An 18,914-nucleotide genomic window follows, 5' to 3' on the forward strand; every position below is an offset into this window, starting at 1 on the left:
AATGAACTTGACCACTATCTTATACACGAAAGTCAACTCAAAATGGATTAAAGACTTGAACATAAGACTTGAATGCCGTCAGGGAATAGATCATTGAAGATCATGTCTTCCCTAACATTCCTAATATTCCCAACAGTATCAGGCAGCATTAGCCTAAGAGTCGGACATGACTGAGCGACTGCACTTTCACTTTTCACTTTCCTGCATCGGAGAAGGAAATGGCAACCCACTTGGGTATTCTTGCCTGGAGAATCCCAGGGACGGGGGAGCCTGGTGGGCTGCCGTCTATGGGGTCACATAGAGTTGGACACGACTGAAGTGACTTAGCAGTAGCAGTTTCTTGTAATGCCTCTACCATATCCAGAGCCTGTCAAAAAGATGTATCAGATTCTTAAGTAGTACATGCTTTGAAAAATACATTGTTAAACAGCTATTGCCTACTATGTCCCTTTGCACCGTCTGGCAAGAGACCATTATATTACTGCCTTTGAGACTTTAGAGAGTATCAGACTTATTAGCCTGATGGATAGTTTGACAATGAAAGACTTGAAGAAATGAAAGTCTTGAAAATGAAGACTCTTGGGACCGACTACCAGAAATCCTAATTTCAAGGGTTCCAAGAGAATCTGACTTTTTAACAAGTGCAGTAGGCATTTCTGAAATAGTTATTCTGAGGACCATGCTTTATGAAAGTCCCATGTGAGGACTGCTCTTTCAAGTGGGTGTTAATGACAACACCAGATTTAACTATAGTTCGAAGACTCTGAAATTTTCTCTGTTTACTTTGTACATCAAGAAACCCTTAGCAGCCCTTAATCAGCTACTCTTTTTCAGTGACTCTTAGAGAAAGCTTGTGTCTGGCACCAGTTTTAGAGGAAAAGTCATTTGTTTGGCAGCAGAAAAGGATATGCACAGAGATGTGGAGGCAGGAATAGGAACCAAGTCCATTCTCAAATTTTCCTGAGTCAAATCTACAAGTTCTCTGCATTTTCAGAAAACATTCAAATTCAGGTATAGTCTGTTTTTGTACGATGTGCCTTTCCATAATTCAAAATAGCTTCGACATGACTGGAAATTTCTATAATGGACTGAAAGTTGTGAAATTGTTAGTTGCTCAGTCATGTCTAACTCTTTGTGACCCCATGGACTGTAGCCCACCAGGCTCCTCTGTCCATGGGATTCTCCAGGCAAGAGTACTGGGGTGGGTTGCCATTTCCTTCTCTAGGAAGTACCCCAACCCTGGGGTCGAACCCGAGTCTCCCCTGTTGCACACAGATTCTTTACCGTCTGAGCCACTAGAGAAGGGTGGCTTATAAATGGTAAGCATTTATTTCTCGTAATTCTGGAAGCTGGGAAGTCCAAGATCAAGATGCCAGCAGATTAGATGTCTGGTGAGACCCTGCTTCCTGGTTCGTAAGTCTTATTGGTATGTTCTCACGGGATGGAAGGGGCAGGTAAGTGTTCTGGGCAAGGTCATGAGTACCATGCATGAGGGCTTCCCCTTCATTACCCAGTCACTTCCCCAAAGCCCTATCTTCTAACACCATCACATTGGTGATCAGTTTCAACATACGAATCTGGAGGGGACAAAAACATTCATTCAATAGCAGTAATCCAGGGCAATGTAAAAATAAAACTGAATTTGCATTGGTTCCTATATGATTTTCCCAGTGTGTTAATGTTTTACACTAACAAGTAATAGGAGCTGAACGTAAGGGTACCCTGCAGAGGAACACAGCAAGGCTCAGAGGAATTCAGGACATTTCAAAATCCCATTCACCCCATGTTCTCACTCTTGGCTCAACTCGATCACTGCTTCGCCTTCAAAGTCCCCTTTGCTTGTTTTTTTCTGATCCTTCTGAATGTTGTCCTTGTCACTGTGAAGCTCAGTGGACTCCTGTCACCCCTTTCCATCTAGCCACTCTTATTTCCTGCGATAAATACCTATATTTACTGTCCCTGTGTCAACTGTGGTATTTATTCATTAGGAATCTAACATACCTTTTAAATCACACTAGTATTTTATTGTTTTGTTGTTGTTTTTGTTATTATTCTCTGTATAAAGTTGCATGGGTTTGAGTGGTCTGTCAATAATCTAATTTTCTTAGAAGCCCTGTTATTTTTAGTGTATAATTTTGTATAATGCAAGGTTTTCTGGAATGTAAATATCGTGTTCTAGCAAAAGCACCTATGTGTATATATGTGTGTGTGTTAGTCACTTACTCGTGTCTGACTCTTTGCAATCCCATAGACTGTAGTCCGCCAGGCTCCTCTGTCCATGGGATTCTCCAGGCAAGGATACTGGAGTGGGTTGCCATTTCCTTCTCCACAAGCACCTATATTCTCACACAAAATAGAAATAGTCATCTGTCTATGTGGTGTTTGAAATCATTTATGTCTTTGATCGTCTCTGTGAAGAAGAATACAGAAGAATGGGCAGGTTTTGGCTCTGAGTTTGGAATCACTAAGCATTGCTTTTCTGCACCATGCCATGGGATTTGGTTTAGGATCTCAACTTCTTACAGTGGCAGATCCACACATCTTCTTTTAACCCACCTTTAGAGTGTATGCCTGTCAGCTGAACATGCTGCCCATCTGTTTGACAAATACACAGTTAAAGATCCAAGAACCAAACCAGATACTCTATACAAAAACAAGTATGGAAAGAAAGAGGTGGGTTTCTTTGGGTGAATCTTGAAACTGAATTACCCAGTAAGGGCCTGGGGCTTCTTGTGGCGTAAAGTATGATGTAGGGCTTCCCTGGTGGCTCAGACAATAAAGAATCTGCCTGCAATATAGGAGACCCAGGTTCAACCTCTGGGTCAGGAAGATCCCCTGGAGAAGGGAATGACAACCCACTTTAGTATTCTTGCCTGGAGAATTCCTTCTTGTGGCATAATGTGTGATAAGAATGACAAATTTTACTCTATTTTTTAGACTGTCTTCACCATTTTTAAGTGCACGCAATTTAGTAGGGTTAACTACAGTCACGCTGGGAACAGGTCTGCAGAACGTCATCTCTACCCATTAAACTGTAACTTCCCTTTCCCCTCTCTCCACCATAATTTTTAAAAATTCCTGACCGTTTGCCAATTGAACAGGTGGTAACTGTATGGTTATCTAAAATCGCCTTTAGCTTGCTGAGTCATAAAAAATTCAAAGAACCAAGGGAATTAACTTCAACCAGGTTTGAGATAAATCCAGGAAAAGAGAGAAATAACTTCTAATCCCAAGAGTAGAAATGCGGTCAGGATTTATCAATTCTTAATTCACAGCAAGGAACCCTTTGATCAGTATTAAGCTGGCCTGAGGACTTTCATGGCAATTCAGGAGCCTCCATGGCTGTTTTCTGTCTGGCAGCCCCATGGCTCTGCAGAGTACAGACTAGGAGTGGGGAGCCCGGGCAGCAGCTTGCCCCCTAAATGGCCATGAATAAATCATGAAGTCTAACAGGCTCTTCGAAGATCATGTACCCAAAACAGATGTCCTTTATCCTCGAGGAGTTTACTCTTTCAGAATAATCTCAGTGAGAAATCCTTGAGGGGTATTTAGATGACCTTCTTCTTGAGACATCATGCTGCTTTATGCTTTGCTAAATGTCTAATCCATATAATTATATCAAGGCGCCAAATCTGTCTTGTGTTCTTTGATGTGGAGTGCAAATATAATTCGCTGCTCTGTCACATATATCTCTGATATGGAACTTTAAACTTTCCTCCACCAACCTCCAACCTCCACTGGGCCCAAGCAGAGCCTACTGTTAACTTCTCCCCTTTACTATCCATTTAATGATATAAATGGACCTCTTCATCCTAGAAACTATTTGCAGATACTTTAGAACCATTTTTCTAGCCATCCTACTGGAGTGGGTAGCCATTCCCTTCTCCAGGAGATCTTCCCGACCTAGGGATTGAACCCATGTTTCCTGCATTGCAGGCAAATTCTTTACTGCCTGAGCTACCAGAAAAGCCCTAGCCATCAAAGACGGTGCTAAATTATTTTAAAGGCTATTCAATTGATATGTAATCATCAAGATAGACTGCTGCCTATGTATTTATATCCCATATTTTTTTGGAAATAACTAGTTGTTTAATGACCGAAGAATATAATTTTTAGAATAGTGATTCTGTGTAATTATAAAACACTGGCCCATGTCTAAGTGACTTTTCTTTTAAATGTGTAGTAGCTCTTTTCAAAAAGCATTTCGTTGAAATGATATATGTATTTCAGGATGATAGAAGCATCATGTAGAAAAAATCAGATGATTGAAAACGGGGCTCATTGTTTTTTCCATGAAACTCACTGCTCCTCTAATATTTTTCTTTGAGTTGAGAGGTTTATTGTCCACATTAAGGCACCCAAGCCACTCAAACTTTAAATCTAAAGTGTCACCTTTAACGCCTCTTCCCAGTCTATCGGCCCCTAGGTGGACTGTCTCTTTGAAATGTCCGTCAAATTCACTCCTACTGTCTGTATCTGTACCTTCAACATTTCCCTCCTGGTTGGTTTCATTATGCTGCTGACCGATAACTCTGGTCTAGTCTTTCCCTTCACCTATCTGTTTTCTTGCACAGTTGCCTTTATTAAATGCAGGCACCTACTGACAAATCCCTAATGTTGTCTACTGCATAGAAGATCAGGTCCAGATCCCTTGGCAGCACATCCAAGGCCCCCGGTCATGCACCTGTTCAGCATCACCTTCCCCCGGTCACCAGGCAGGCTTGTCATTCTTGGCCTCCATCCCCTGGCATATACGGTTTCCTTTGCTGGAAGGTCCTACTTGCTTCCTCACTATTTCTCTCCTACTCCCAAACATGGCATGTGTGAGACCGATCCAGGCTTTGTGGGGAAGCTGAGGCTTATACAATCTGGGGAGTCCAGTGTAAGAAAAAGAAAACACTAAAGCAACTATACCGTAATAAAATTTTTTTTAAATGAAGAAAAAGAAAATGGCAACTCATTCCAATATTCTTGCCTGGGAAATCTCTTAGAGAAGCCTGGTGGGCTACAGTCCATGGGGTCGAGAAGAGCTGGACACGACTTAACTACTAAACAATAACAACAATAGCAGTTCTGGTCATTGTGTGAGAATATAAAGTTGTAAGGAATTGGGAGTTGGGGCTAAAACAAAAGTCCTATTGCTTACAGATGTGACTATCTATTTGGAAAAAACAAAAGCTACAGGCATATATATAAACTAAATTTTTTTTTAATGAAAAAAGAAAAAGAGTACACAATTATGCCTTCTTGCGTGTGTGTGTGTGCTCAGTCACTCAGGTATGTTCGACTCTTTTGTGACCCCACGGACTGTAGCCCGTGAGGCTCCTCTGGTCCATGGGATTCTCCAGGCAAGAACACTGGAGTAGGCTGACATGCCATCCTTCAGGGGATCTTCCCAACTCAGGGATCGAACCCGTATCTTGTGTCTCCTGCATTGGCAGGCTGGTTCTTTACCACTAGTGCCACCTGGGAAGCCTTGCATTCTCAGACTTTTGTATAATTATGAAAATAGGGGCAGGCATTGGTAGGGTCCCAGACAACTGAGGAAGCCCGAGCTTAAGCTTGGTTAGCTTCTTGGTAAATCTGCCTCTGAGCTATTCCTCAGTGACTCTTTTTGAACTGTTGTTTGTTAAACTTTCTCAGTCTGGTAGAGTAATGAGGATAGAGTGTGCTCAATAAAGATTTATTGAATTAAAGAATAAAATTCTACTCCCACCAAAGTTTGGGTCTGTCTTCCAGAATTTTCTCAAACAGTTAAATGTTGATTCTTCCTTTTCTCCAGGGTGCTTTGTAGACACGTTTAACATGGCACTTTGAACAGCAAGTCGCAATAGTGTGTTTTTATTTCTTGTGGATTGGGGACCTTATAATATACCAGTAAATCCCTAAACCTTATAGTACACCTGAAACAGCTTGAATAACTTGTGACTCTCACTCCTAGAGTTCCTGATTCAGTTGAGCTGGATGGAGCTGAGGATTTACGTTTTTGACAAGTTCCTGAGGGTGCTGGTGGCCAAGTTCTACAGGAATTACACCCCATTCACTCTAAGCTCATTCATTCTGAGCTCATGCTAGGTGCTTGAATATATATTAAACTGAAAAAGAATTAAGCGTCTTATAAAATTTTATCTTTCTATACTTTCAGCAAGTAAAAAATTATGGAGTCTTACATGTAGTTTTTAAAAATTGAATTCTCTATTAATAATTAATGTAACTAACAAAATTTATTACATAACTATATATTACTTTGCAAATTAATAATCCTTTGTTGTTCCATTCTTAGATCATGTTTTAAAGGGAAGGAAAATAAAAAGAATTTTAAAGGTTCAGACTGTTCCTTATATATTTGCTATAGTACTTGGGGCTTTCCTGGTGCTTCAGATGGTAAAGAATCTGCCTGCAATGCAGGAGACCTAGGTTCAATTCCTGAGAAGGGCATGACAACCTATTTCAGTATTCTTGCCTGGAGAATCCCATAGACAGAGGAGCCTGGTGGGCTATGGTCCATGGGGTCGAAAAGAGTTGGACATGACTGAGCGACCAACACTACAAAAACTACTATAGTACTTGGGGAAATATTTAACAACAGTTACCAAATCTTTATTCTAGATTAGGGTGTATTGTTTTTCTTATTACAAAGATAACAACCAAAGACTAAAGAAAGGGAGAATATCATGAGGTTATTAAAATCGTATACATAATGACATGAGTTTTTACTGTTAAAATGTTAATATTTAAAAAGGTGGTACTTGATTAAAATCATACCCATAAGGATGTGAGTTTTTAATATGAAAACTGTTATATATGACAAAACATTTAATTCCACAGTACTTAAGATGTATACAATAATACAGAGACTAATATAGTTTTGAAAAAGCAAAGGAAGATGACAGAGTAGAGGCAAAGTAGAGCATAATGTTAAGAAAATTTTATGAAAAAATATTTATTCAACAAGGAAAGACTTTAAAAATTTTAGAGTAGTAATACCGGTGATTTGCTTTATTTATCTAAAAATTTAGATGAGTTTCTGAGGACCAAAAGGAAGAAAAGAGGAAAGACACACACACACAAAAGGAAAAGGAAGAAAGAAAAAACTGAAAAGAGGCTTTGAAAGGTTATAAAGCCCAGGGAGTCCTTGCTGTTGCAGTGATAAAGAATCTGCCTTGGGAGCCAAGATCCCACAAAGCCTGAGCTCCACAACTAGAGAAACCCACACACTACAACTAGAGAAGCTGTGCACAGCAATGAAGACCCAGCACACACATGCAAAAATTATGAAGCCCAGGCACTCTTACTCATAGAATCATTTCAGAAAGAAATTACCAAACTTTCTACCAGGAATAAAAGCTCTTTGTTTACCTGAAGCCTTGAGGTTATTAGGGATTAAGGACCAGGACTGCTCACCGTTCCCCATGGGGTGCATGTCCATGTGTGGAGATGCCCTGGATGTGGGGTGGACTGGGCACTCTTGCCCAGTGTGCTGGCTCCCCCTTTAAGAGATCTTAGCATTTTTTTAACATCAAAATTGGAAACTTATAGGTAAAGTTTTTAAAGACCGTATGTATGTTAGTCACTCAGTTGTGTCTGACTCTTAGGCTCTAATTTACTGTTGAAACCCACAATCTAGAACTAAAGTTTAAAAAATTTATTAAAAATTTAATTTCAATTTTAATATGCAATAGAAGTTTGGATAATGTGAACTCATGACACGCCTGCAGCTGACAAAATGGTCCAGGAAAGACTTTCAGTGGGCATTTCTGATCATCTGCTATCAGAAGCAGATTGTTGCTTTAAGAATCAATTTTTTTTCTTTCATTTTCTTTCTTTCATATTTCATTCACAACATAAACATACTTTAAAAAAATGCCTGTTTCCTTTCTTCTAAATCCTTTCAAATTAAACAAATGTGGTCATGCAGTTTATAATGAAATCTTTCTTCCCTCTAGCTATTGAAACAACCAGGCTTAACAAGTGGAGAATTAGAGAAACAAGGCAGTACATGCATATAAGTACACTTACAAAGAAATTCACAAAGAGAACAGAAGGGCAGCAGGTTACTAGTATTAAAGCCTGGGAGTGTGTGGACGTCACAATGTAGTGACCGTTGCTTCACTTAGACAACTGTGAGTTGTTTATAGAGGCTTTGCCTGTGTCATAAGGGCCTCAGGTGACAAGGAGACGTGGGGATAGAAATATAACTGCACCTTCTCCCACCCGTCACCACGGCCATGTCTTTTAGCAGAATGTGTTACTCGCTCTATGTGTACTCAATATATGGACCATATCTGATCCTGGCCCCGGCTGAGCATGCACTGATCACGTGGCTGATCATGCACTGATCACGTGACTGAGCATGCACTGATCACGTGGCGATTAGCACTTGGATGTTAGAGAAGAATGAGACCTTTTTGTGCTAAGGCCTGAAGGAGTGAAGGAGAGATATTCTAAGCTACCTCTCTTTACCATGGTCCTACCAAACCTTGCGAGGACTTTCCAGGTAGGTCAGTGGTAAAGAATCTGCATGTCAATGCGGGAGACATGGGTTCAATCTCTGGGTGGGGAAGATTCCCTGGAGGAGGAAATGGCAATCCATTCCAGTATTCTTGCCTGGAGAATCCCATGGACAGAGGAGTCTGGTGGGCTACAATCCATAGGATCACAGAATCAGATGCAACTGAGCACGCACACACACCAAACCTTTCAAGGGTAGGGAGGCAGATTGGATAACTAAAAGGAATTTTTACTCCCAGGTCTCATTTATAGCTCTTTACTTGTCCCATGTAAGTTGGAAGGCTTCACTGCATCTTTGACTGTTAATAGGACAAATGGTGAGGCTTGAGCAGGACCAGCAGTTAGTGCCCAAAACAGACTTAATTGAACTGATGTTAACCAGTTGCCAGATTAATGGATGGTCTCCATGCTCTCTGGAAAGGACACTGACTAAGGCCCAAGACTTACTGGACAGCTGAAGTCTGCAGGTTACTCTCTATGGAATATCTGTGCACCACTGCCCTGCTATTTGAATTGCACACTCACCAGTAATTAGTCATATTTCTTCTGAACCCTGTTGTTGCCTGTCATACCAAGAGAATAGGAGTGGAAGTGAGGCATGCACCTTCCATCTCACTCTTTAATGATGAAGTGGCTGCTGTGCACCCCACCCCCCACCAACTCCCGCCACCCCATGTATCTGTTCCTGTAGCAGTTGTTTTTAGCAATAGCAGCTGGATTCAACCTGCAGTTTCTTCTGTCTTTTCAGCATGTGTGTCACTGTACATCAGAGAGATCAGTACCGTCTGCTCAGCAAACCCCTCCATCCTCAGAGGTTGGATCTCAGGTCTGCAGAGTGTCTGCCCAAAGCTGCTGGGACATCAGCATCAGCCAAGCAGTGGTCTGAATCCTCAGACTTCTGCATTCTGGCTCTGAGGGAGGCTTTGTTCGAGTCTCAAGTCTAATGTGCTGTGCTTAGTTGCTCAGTGGTGTCCAACTCTTTGCGACCCACTGGACTGTAGCCTACCAGGCTCCTCTGTCCGTGGAATTCTCCAGGCAAGAATACAGGAGTGGGTTGCCATTCCCTTCTACAGGGGATCTTCCCAACCCAGGGATCAAACCCTGGCCTCCTGCATTGCAGGCGGATTCCTTACTGTCTGAGCCATCAAGGAAGCCCTTAAGTCTAATAATCCTTACCTATTCCCTTTGTTCATGTGTCCATGGATCAGACACTAAGCCCCTGTTGTACTGAATATTCAAGAGAAAGTAGACTTCTGATCACAGCTGTTGAGCCTTGGGTGGACCATTTTCAGCACTGGGTTTTGAATATGTCTAAGATTGTCCATTCCTGGAAGAAAGAGTCTTTTGCTTTAGATCACATCGTGCATGTGTGCTCTGTTTCTGATTTTTAGTGACTCTACGAACTACAGACTGCCAGGCTCCTCTGTCCATGGAATTCTCCAGGCAAGGATACTGGAGTGGGTTGTCATTTCCTTCACCAGGAGATCTTCCCAACCCAGGGACTGAACCTGCATTTCCCACATTAGTAGGCAGATTCTTTTTTTACTGAACCACCTGGGAAGCCTAGACCACATCATACCTCTGCTTAAAAAGTCAGCTTTCCACTTTCCTCAGAATAAACCCCAGTTTTATATGGTTTTCTCCCAGGCCTTGAATGACCTTGCCCTGGGGTGTATCTCAGACCTCATGATTAACTCCTCTTCTTTCTATTTATTGCAATCCAGCCACACTAACTTTTTTTTCCATAAAGCAACTAAGCTCTGCTAGGCAAATCTGCCTTTGTGCTTACAATGGTATTTGTCTGGAATGTTTTCTTTTGAGACCTTCGCATGACAGGTTACAGTCTTATTATCACCTTTTAAAAGAGGCTTTTACTGAGCTTTCAAAGAATTCCATTCTCTCAATATAATCCCCTTTATTTCTCTCATAGCATTTACCATAATCCTTAATTACCTTGTTTTCTTCTGTATTTGCCTATTTTCTTCTCCATGACTAGAATATAAGCTTGTAGGAGCATCTATTTTGTCTACCTTGTTGATTACTTCTTTAAATAGCTATTGGATTAAAAAATAAATTTAGCTTTTGGCACTGTCTAAAATATGCAAATAAATGCAAATTATGAGTGTTATCCTTCAAAGGAACATAGAAATTCAAAGTACCTAAATATAAAGTTTTTATTCTTCTAAGTCTACCCAGAACAAGTGGACAGCTGTTTTCACAGGTTGGACCATTCATGTGCTACACTAAATCCTCTTGGAAAAAGAGATCAGCAGGAAGGGGGTTAAGCATAGTTTTGATGCAAGACTCTGTCAATGCAAAACAAAGTGAGGAAGAGCAGTTGCAAACCATTCACCAATGCATTTGCTCTCAGCAAATGAATATCACAAATCTTGTGGGCTTAGGCTGTTCATTCCATATGGTCACACTTCATCATGAGCCTGAAGGTGTCTGCAAACATGCTCTGAACACTGACTCAAAGGAAAAAGGTATAATCTTGTCACATAAGCAAAAATTTAAGGCAGAGCACAAGAATCAGTAAAACTGATGACATTTTCTTTCATGAAGCCCTATCAAGTTATATTAGTCCAAGGGGCTTATCAGACTGTCTGATATTGACTCATCTTCCTTTTCCAAACACATCTGAGGCCCCCCTTGAATCAAATGGTTGACCATAACATGTCATGCACCAAAGTCTGGGGTCTGACTAAAGACATTACACTTCTAGAGAACCGTATTTCATTAGGAAATTTCTCTTTGTCCCCATATCTTGGCACACTCTTATAGTACCATAACTATACTATCCATGATATAGCATTTATATACATGTAAGTTAATAAAATCCATAAAACTTTATCTAGACTACTCATAGAACAATTTCCCAATTGATAGATTATCTAACTTTTATACTTCTCCCACTGAAAGTATTTATTACCCCTCCTTGCAAATACACATATAATATACAGGGACACTGGGTAGACAAAGTCAACAAGATGAAGTTCATCTATGAATTCAGTCTCAGGAAGAATGATGCTAGCCTGGCCACAGCCCCGCTCACTACTCCATAGCCATGCTATCCTACAAAATTACTCCCTGTCAAGGTGGAGAATTTAGCTGTATAAGGACACAGTCTTCAGATTTCTGCTCATGTTCGGTCATTATGACCCTACCGTAAGAGTAGAACCGACTTTCTCCACTGTCAACATCCCAAGTCTATTCAAATTTTACAAGTGTGGAGATACAGGCAAGCTTTCTTCCTGATCCTACTGTTTATCTTTTTAAGGTCTTGACAAAGGTTAGTATAAACCTCTCCTAAATCACAACCTCTCACAACCATAGACGTCATGCTCTGAGTCACTGAGGGAAAGCAGTAAAATGAGAAACTTGTCTATAACTTCATAAACAGAGGATTTAACACTAGGGCTTTCTACTGCTGATGATTTGGACCAAAGAGTCCTATTTCCCAGACGGACATTTGGCAGGACTCTGATTCTAAACCACTGCACAGTGAAATGGAGAGAACACAGTTGTTACAAAAGCAATGATCCTTCTCTGTGCTTGCTAGATGCCACCATTTATGACATTGGGGACATTCCTGATTTACATACAGTCTCCCTCAGTGGGACGAGGCTACCTTTCTCAAGCTTGGGCTTCCCAGACTTCTATCCTTTAGTCCAGGTATGTGCCAGAAAGAAAGACAAAGCTTTCAAAAGCAGCAGACAGTTAACAGTGTCCTGCAAAACCTTATCTTCCCAGAGTTACACAGCCACGGTCCCCATGGATAGGAAAAGCCTTTGTGGAGAGCAGTAAACTGCATTGGTAAGAGGTGGGTGGGGGATGGGGCTCAAGGGTGAAGGGCCCTAGAATCGCTACTCATTCATTCACTCATTCTTTCTTCTCCTACCAGAAGAGGTTCACATTGGGGTGGGGTAAGGGTTGACTTGAAGGAAGCTGAGGTTTGCCAACTTTTCAAGTGTTCCTGACGTTTTAACTTAGGTATTGACATCCCCAGCAGTAAAGAACCCATCTGTTAATGCAGGAGATGCAGAGACATGGGTTTGATCCTTGGGTCGGGAAGATCCCCTGGAGGAGTGCATGCCAACCCACTTCAGTACTCTTGCTTGGAGAATTGCCATGGACAGAGGATCCTGGCCAGCTATGGTCCATAGGGTTGGCAAAGAGTTAGACATGACTGAGCACATTTGTGTGCATGCGCGCGTGCACACACACACACACACACATGACTGAGCACATATGCATGTGCACACACACACACACACACACACACACAAGCATCTTAAGTGACCAGCTGACACCAGGACTTTAAGCCAAATGGAAACTGTCAACTAGGTCCTCTCCCATTTTCCTTCTAGATCCCCTTTCCAGCCAGTTTTGTGAGTCAGAATCTTTATGGGAATCTCTGCTTAGCCCCATCCCTTATTCCTCATTCACCCTGACACTGCAAAAAAAACAAAACAAAACAAAACAAAACAAAACATCTATCCACTCTTGCTGAAAACAATTATTGTTTAGAGAGTAAATGTAGTTTGGCTCACCAAAGCCTGATTATTTGAAACCACATTATAAACATGCAAATGTGGAAGATTCTATATAGTACACCAAATAAATAGACAATTTCTAAATCTCCACCTTCCATTCCTCTTGTAATTCATCTTGTAGAGAACCAACCAATTAATCACTCTTTAACACTTCCAACGTCTCTGCCATACCCTCAAATTATAATGACTACAAATTGCCTATAGAACAAAACTCCCAGATTTTAATCTTGGTAATTTAAAGCTCTCCATTAATTTAATGAAAAAAAAATACATGTCAAGAACTTCCCTAGGCATTGCTGAAGATACAAAATGAGCCTAAGAAGATTCCTGCTTTCAATGAATTTACAACCTAATTGGGAGAATGTAAGGGCAGAATATATGTGCCACACAGGAGGCATCCAGAAGAGCAGCAATTATACACTAAGCATTTATTTGTGTGGTGTGCCAGTGGTTCACATCTCGTATCATGAATCCTCATAACAACCCTAGAACCTGGATGTTGATATCTCCATTTACAGATAACTATAGCAACAGCAACTGCCAGTTCTGGCCCGCACCAGGCACTTTGTATACAGCATCACACTTAACCCCTCTCATTTCACAATGAGTGTAGGTGATTTGCCTGAGGTCACGGAACTAGTCAGCGGCCACGATGTCTGAGCATGTGTGTCTGCCTCCCATACACACGTGTTGGAATTCTAATGCCCAGTGGGATGGTACTGGCAGGTCGGGACTTTGAGAGATGATTAGGTCATGAGGACAGGGTTTCCTGAAGGGGATTAGTGACTTAATAAGGAAACCTGAGAGCTCCTGAGCCCCTTCCCACCACATGAGAAGACAGTGAGAAGCTAGCAGCCCGCGAACCAAAAGACTTCACCAGAACCGGACCATGCCGGCAACCTGGTCTTGGACTTCCAGCCTCCAGGACTGTGAGAAATAATTTCTGTTGTTTCTTAGTCACCAAGTCTGTTATTTTGTTATAGAAGCCTGGACAGACTGAGACAGTGGCAGAACCTGGTTTCAAAACAAGTCTCTGACTTCAAAGTCTTTCTTCCTTAGACTATGCCCTCTGCCTTCTTAGGGAAAAAGCTCAGAGAAGGTCAGCAGCTTTGCCAGAGTTCATCAAGCTCTTAAGCGGTGACAGGAATGGAAAGGCATATTTATTTTACTTCCAAGTACATGCTTGTTTCCTTTTCCTCTTTCTCCTCCTCTTCCCTTCCCTTCCTGAACAGTTCAGCCCTAAGACCCTGAGGTGGGGCTGAGCAGCCCTGTTTGGGGGTGGGGGATGGAAACCCAGAAGCTGGGCAGGATGCCTGTGTAGGAAGGAGGGTGAGGAGGGTGTCCTGCTGGAGCAGGGAGGGAGAGTGGTGTCAGAGCCTGGCCAGGGTCATGAGGGTGTCCCCATATAGAGGGCTTGGCCAGGAGATGGATGTTGGAGCCCATGGAGGGTGAGGAGGGTATGCATGTGGATAGGTGCTCACTCTGAGCATCAGCACTTGCATAGATTAAGAAGGGATTCTATATGGGGTAATTGGTGGCCTGGCACAGGGTTTTAGAGCCCAAATAGGGTGAGGAGGACGGTGTGTGTGTGTGTGTAAAGTTGAGGAAATGATATGAGTAGGATATACTCAAGGGGATTGGTCAAATAAGTAAATGCATTTCAAATAATGGGAGGCTGGTTTCTCAGTACCAAAGAAAGGAATTACAAACAGGACAAAAAATTAAAATAGGCTTTAATGTAAACCAATGCTTTTCAACATAAAAGCAGATACAAAAATAAATATTCAAATAAAAGTTGGAATGTGTGTATATGTGTGTGTGTACACACACACACACACACACACACATATATATAATATGTGCCTATGGTCATTAGCTCTGTCTACCAGCATCAACGAGCATACCCAATGTCTAGACCTTGACTTCTAAAATACCAGTTTGCACTAAAAGGAGCCAGGACTCTTTGGAGAAATGGCTAATTCCAGGACTGGGGCAAGGGAAGTACAAGATGAATTGGGAACTCCCTCTTGTGCCAGAAAGAAAATAACCAAAGTATGATTAGAAGGATGGGAAAAGACACAGAGGCCAACTTAAGAAAGTCCCCACTGGTCTAATACAGAACAAATTTAGCATCATTATAGATCATGGTAATAATAGATTAGATCTCTTGAATAAGATAGGAAAACATGAGCCCATATTAATATATATTATACATAGATTAAAGTTTTATGAGAAATGGGAATTACACAGTTTCAAAATACCTCTCTACAAAGCACTTAGGAGAAGAAACAGTGGAGAAGCCTGGCAGACTCCTTTTCAGTTAATAGTTGCCGTGAACATCATCAGCCATGGGACACACAGAAATTTATGCTAGTAGATAGGATGCAACAAGAACACAGAGATGTTCTCTGATGTTTCTGCTGAAGAAGCATAACCAGATTCTAGAGCCAAGGAAACATGAACAAAACAAAAAATATTCTACAAAATAACTGACTTGAAAACTTCAGAAGTCTCAACATCATGAAAGTTAAGGAAAGACTTGTTTCAGACTGAGGGAAACTAGAGAGAGATGACAATTTAATCCAATCACGTGACTCTGTACCAGATGCTTTTACTATAAAGGACATTTTTGGGAGAACTGGCAAAATCTGAGTGGGGCCTGAAGATTGAATGGTAGTAAGATATCAGTGTTAATTTCGGAGTTTGAGGGTCCTATTTTGGTTATTAGGAAACTCCAAATTGTTTGGAGGAAATATACTTGGAAGTGTTCAGCATAACGGGGAAAACTTAGTTTCAGATGGTTTAGAAAAAAACCCTTTGTATTGACTATACTTCCATGTTTTCTGTAAGTTAAGACTGTTTCAAAATACAAATGATCAGAACGGTATATTCTTCTGTGCGCTATTTTGCTTTTCTTCATGGAAGAGATGGGATTGAGGGAGAATTTAAATAGGTAGTGATGTCTAGGAGGAAAACTTTTCATGTAAAGTGGTGTGTTCAAACACACTTAGTGCTTCCCTGTTGCCTTACAAATTCTCAGAGAAATGGGAGGAGGCAGGATAGAAAAATGGCTAAGATGAACATTGGAGTTAGACCCAGATTCAAATGCTGACTTTGTCTTTTTAATAAGCTGTGTGACTTGTGACTATTTAAATCTCAGTTTCATCATCTGTTGGAGAAGGAAATGGCAACCCACTCCAGCATTCCTGCCTGGAGAATCCCATGGACAGAGGAGCCTGGCGGGCTGCAGTCCGAGGGGTCGCAAAGAGTCGGACATGACTGAAGCGACTTAGCAGAGCGCTAGCACTTCATCATCTGTAAAGTGGAAATAAAGCTGATGTTTGTGTGTGGCAGCATACTTCCTGCCACATTCATCACTGATGAAGATGCAGATATGATATAATAATGATGATCTGAACTACAGTTTACAGAAGGTAATCTGTGTTGTGTAGAAGGGACGGGAGTTGGTGCAGAGCGACCTTGAAAGAAAGCAGAGCAGTTAGGAAGCTAATAGTGATTGTCTAGATGAGAGTAGAGTAATGGCTATTGGAATGGGAGGACTTGGGCAGATAAGAGTTTGTTAGGGTAAATTCTTCAGGTTTAAAACAATGAATTAGATCTCTGGGTGATCCCTAGAAGCGCCAAGACTGTTCTGAGATCCAGTCTCTGGTGGAGAGCAAGGAACAGTGCCCTTAGTGATTAGCGGAGCCAGAAGTTACTGGGGTTCCTTAAAGGAGAGCTCTAAGTCCAGTTCTCCACAACCAGCCCCTTCCGGCCTAAGTGAAAACATACAGACATACACTTTTCAGCTTATTATGTCCATTCTTCTGCTGCTGCATCTTGCCTTTCCCCACGTTTCTGTCCCTTTCTCCCTGAATATTTTACTCAGGCACTCAAAGCCCTATACTTTGTTGAGGTCTTGGCCAAGATTTTGTGCCTTTTCTGGCTCTAAGAGAATGTCTGATTCAAGCGCCATAACAAGTGTTGATGGTTGGGAGCATGAAACTTCCTGATGACTGTTCAGTTCAGTCCCTCAGTCATGTCCAACTCTTTGCGACCCTTGGACTGCAGCATGCCTGGCTTCCCTGTCCTGATGACTGTTAGGAAGACTTAGTCTGTGGGTACTTTCAATCAGCAACTTACTCCTTGCTCTGCAGTTCTACATGCAGCTGGCATGACACCGTCTTGCATTTGCTGATACAATATATTGCAATTGTATGGCTCTCTCTTTCCTCTGTATTCATTTTGTCCCATTCACATGCTCTTCCTGGGCAGAGGCTGTGTTTCCATAGGAACACTGAATAGTTGCACAGAGTAGTTGCTCAATGAATGTCTGTAGAACTGAACTGAATCAAAAACTAGAATGATGACAAGAAAAAGAAAAGCAATTCTAAGCGAGTTGTGAAATCACAGTTTCCTTATTTAATTAAAACAGAAGCTACAGAAATAAATGCTTCAGCGTTAGCAAAAACACAAAGCAACTGTCCCTTGGAAAATGAAGCATGTTTGAGAACACAGGCCTGGGGTCAGCTCCCAGGTTACATTTCGATCACTGCTCTCCTGCTTCCTAGCTTCAGAACCTGGAAATTAGTAATGTTTGCTGCCTAAGGCTTTTGCATTAAATGAGATGACATAGGTAAAGAACACTGTGTGTTTGACTAATAATTAACAACTCGAGGACTGTTAGCTATTATGATAAATTTTTTCCTAAAATTTTTGAATAGAAAATGAAAAGATATTGCTCTGAAGTTCTCTCAAGGAGGTCAGGCTTCTCTAAGAGGATTCAGCTGGAAAGCCAGCTATTGGAATAACCCATGTAGTTCTAAGAAGGGAGAAGTCATCTCATATCCAGTTCCTTTCCCAGACTACAGTTATACAATGTGGGTTGGGGAGTTCAGGCCTGAGTGTGTGTATATGTGTGCTCAGTTGTGTCCGACTCTTTGTGGCCCCACGGACTGTAGCATGCCAATGGGATTCTCCAGTCAAGAACACTGGAGTGGGTAGCCATTCCCTTCTCCAGGGGGATCTTCCCGAACTAGGGATCAAACCTGCATCTCTTGCATTGGCAGGCAGATTCTTTACCCCACTGAGCCATCAGGGATGATACCATATGACCTGACACTAACAGCCTTAAAATCCCATTCCTCTCCCACAGTAAGGCCACTGCATTTCGTCATGTTTCCATGCTTCTCTCTATGGGGGAAATTCTGCATGTTCAGCCTGTGTCCTTCAAGGATGCACTCAGTGCTAACTTTAACCGATCCCCACTGCATTCTCTGAGGCACGATTTAAATGATTTATTCACTTTCCCTTCCTGGACTCAGTTATCCTTCCTGGAGCAGTCATCCTGGGCTGGAAAACTCTTCCATTTTTGAGGGTTGGGGAGCACACTGGTAATCTACCTCTCCAGTTCTCTCAGTATGGGAGAGCTCCTTACTGGTTCAGGTTGCTTCTACTAAGTATAAGTTAGGGGTCCTAGGACTTTGCATAAAGCTTTATTTCCAGTACTTAAAATTGAAGGAATGATATAACTGCCCCAGAGGAGGTTATCCTCTTGTTGGCAGGACAAAATGTATGTATAAGAAACAAAACCATGCAATTGGTCTTGCTTCTAGGAGTAAAGCTTGCTGAAGTCTGCAGTGGTCAAACCCACATTTCTCTCTCTATTCTCTGCCTATTTCCCTGCCCCAGCACCGCCCCCCCCCCCCCTTTTTTTTGGCAGCCTGTGCTTTGGCTGGGATACAAACTGAGCAGTGGCTACTAAAGATAATTTTTTGGAGATATAGGACAGTACCTACGGTATTAGTTTATTTAATTCAGACTTCCTGCTTGTGCAATGATTCACCC

The 18,914-nt window shown here is 41.7% G+C and overlaps 1 protein-coding gene and 1 long non-coding RNA gene across 3 annotated transcripts in view; one reads left to right on the plus strand and one right to left on the minus strand.

Annotated features, from left to right (window-relative positions):
• CPA6 (carboxypeptidase A6) overlaps window positions 1–18,914 on the minus strand; it is a 296,227-nt gene that overhangs the window by 104,704 nt on the left and 172,609 nt on the right. The gene's annotated exons all lie outside the window — the stretch shown is intronic.
• Window positions 1–18,914, plus strand: part of LOC113904241 — a 39,064-nt gene that overhangs the window by 18,052 nt on the left and 2,098 nt on the right. The window lies entirely within an intron of this gene.

The sequence above is a fragment of the Bos indicus x Bos taurus genome, chromosome 14 (genome assembly GCF_003369695.1).
Source record: "Bos indicus x Bos taurus breed Angus x Brahman F1 hybrid chromosome 14, Bos_hybrid_MaternalHap_v2.0, whole genome shotgun sequence".
In the NCBI taxonomy this organism is placed as follows: domain Eukaryota; kingdom Metazoa; phylum Chordata; class Mammalia; order Artiodactyla; family Bovidae; genus Bos; species Bos indicus x Bos taurus.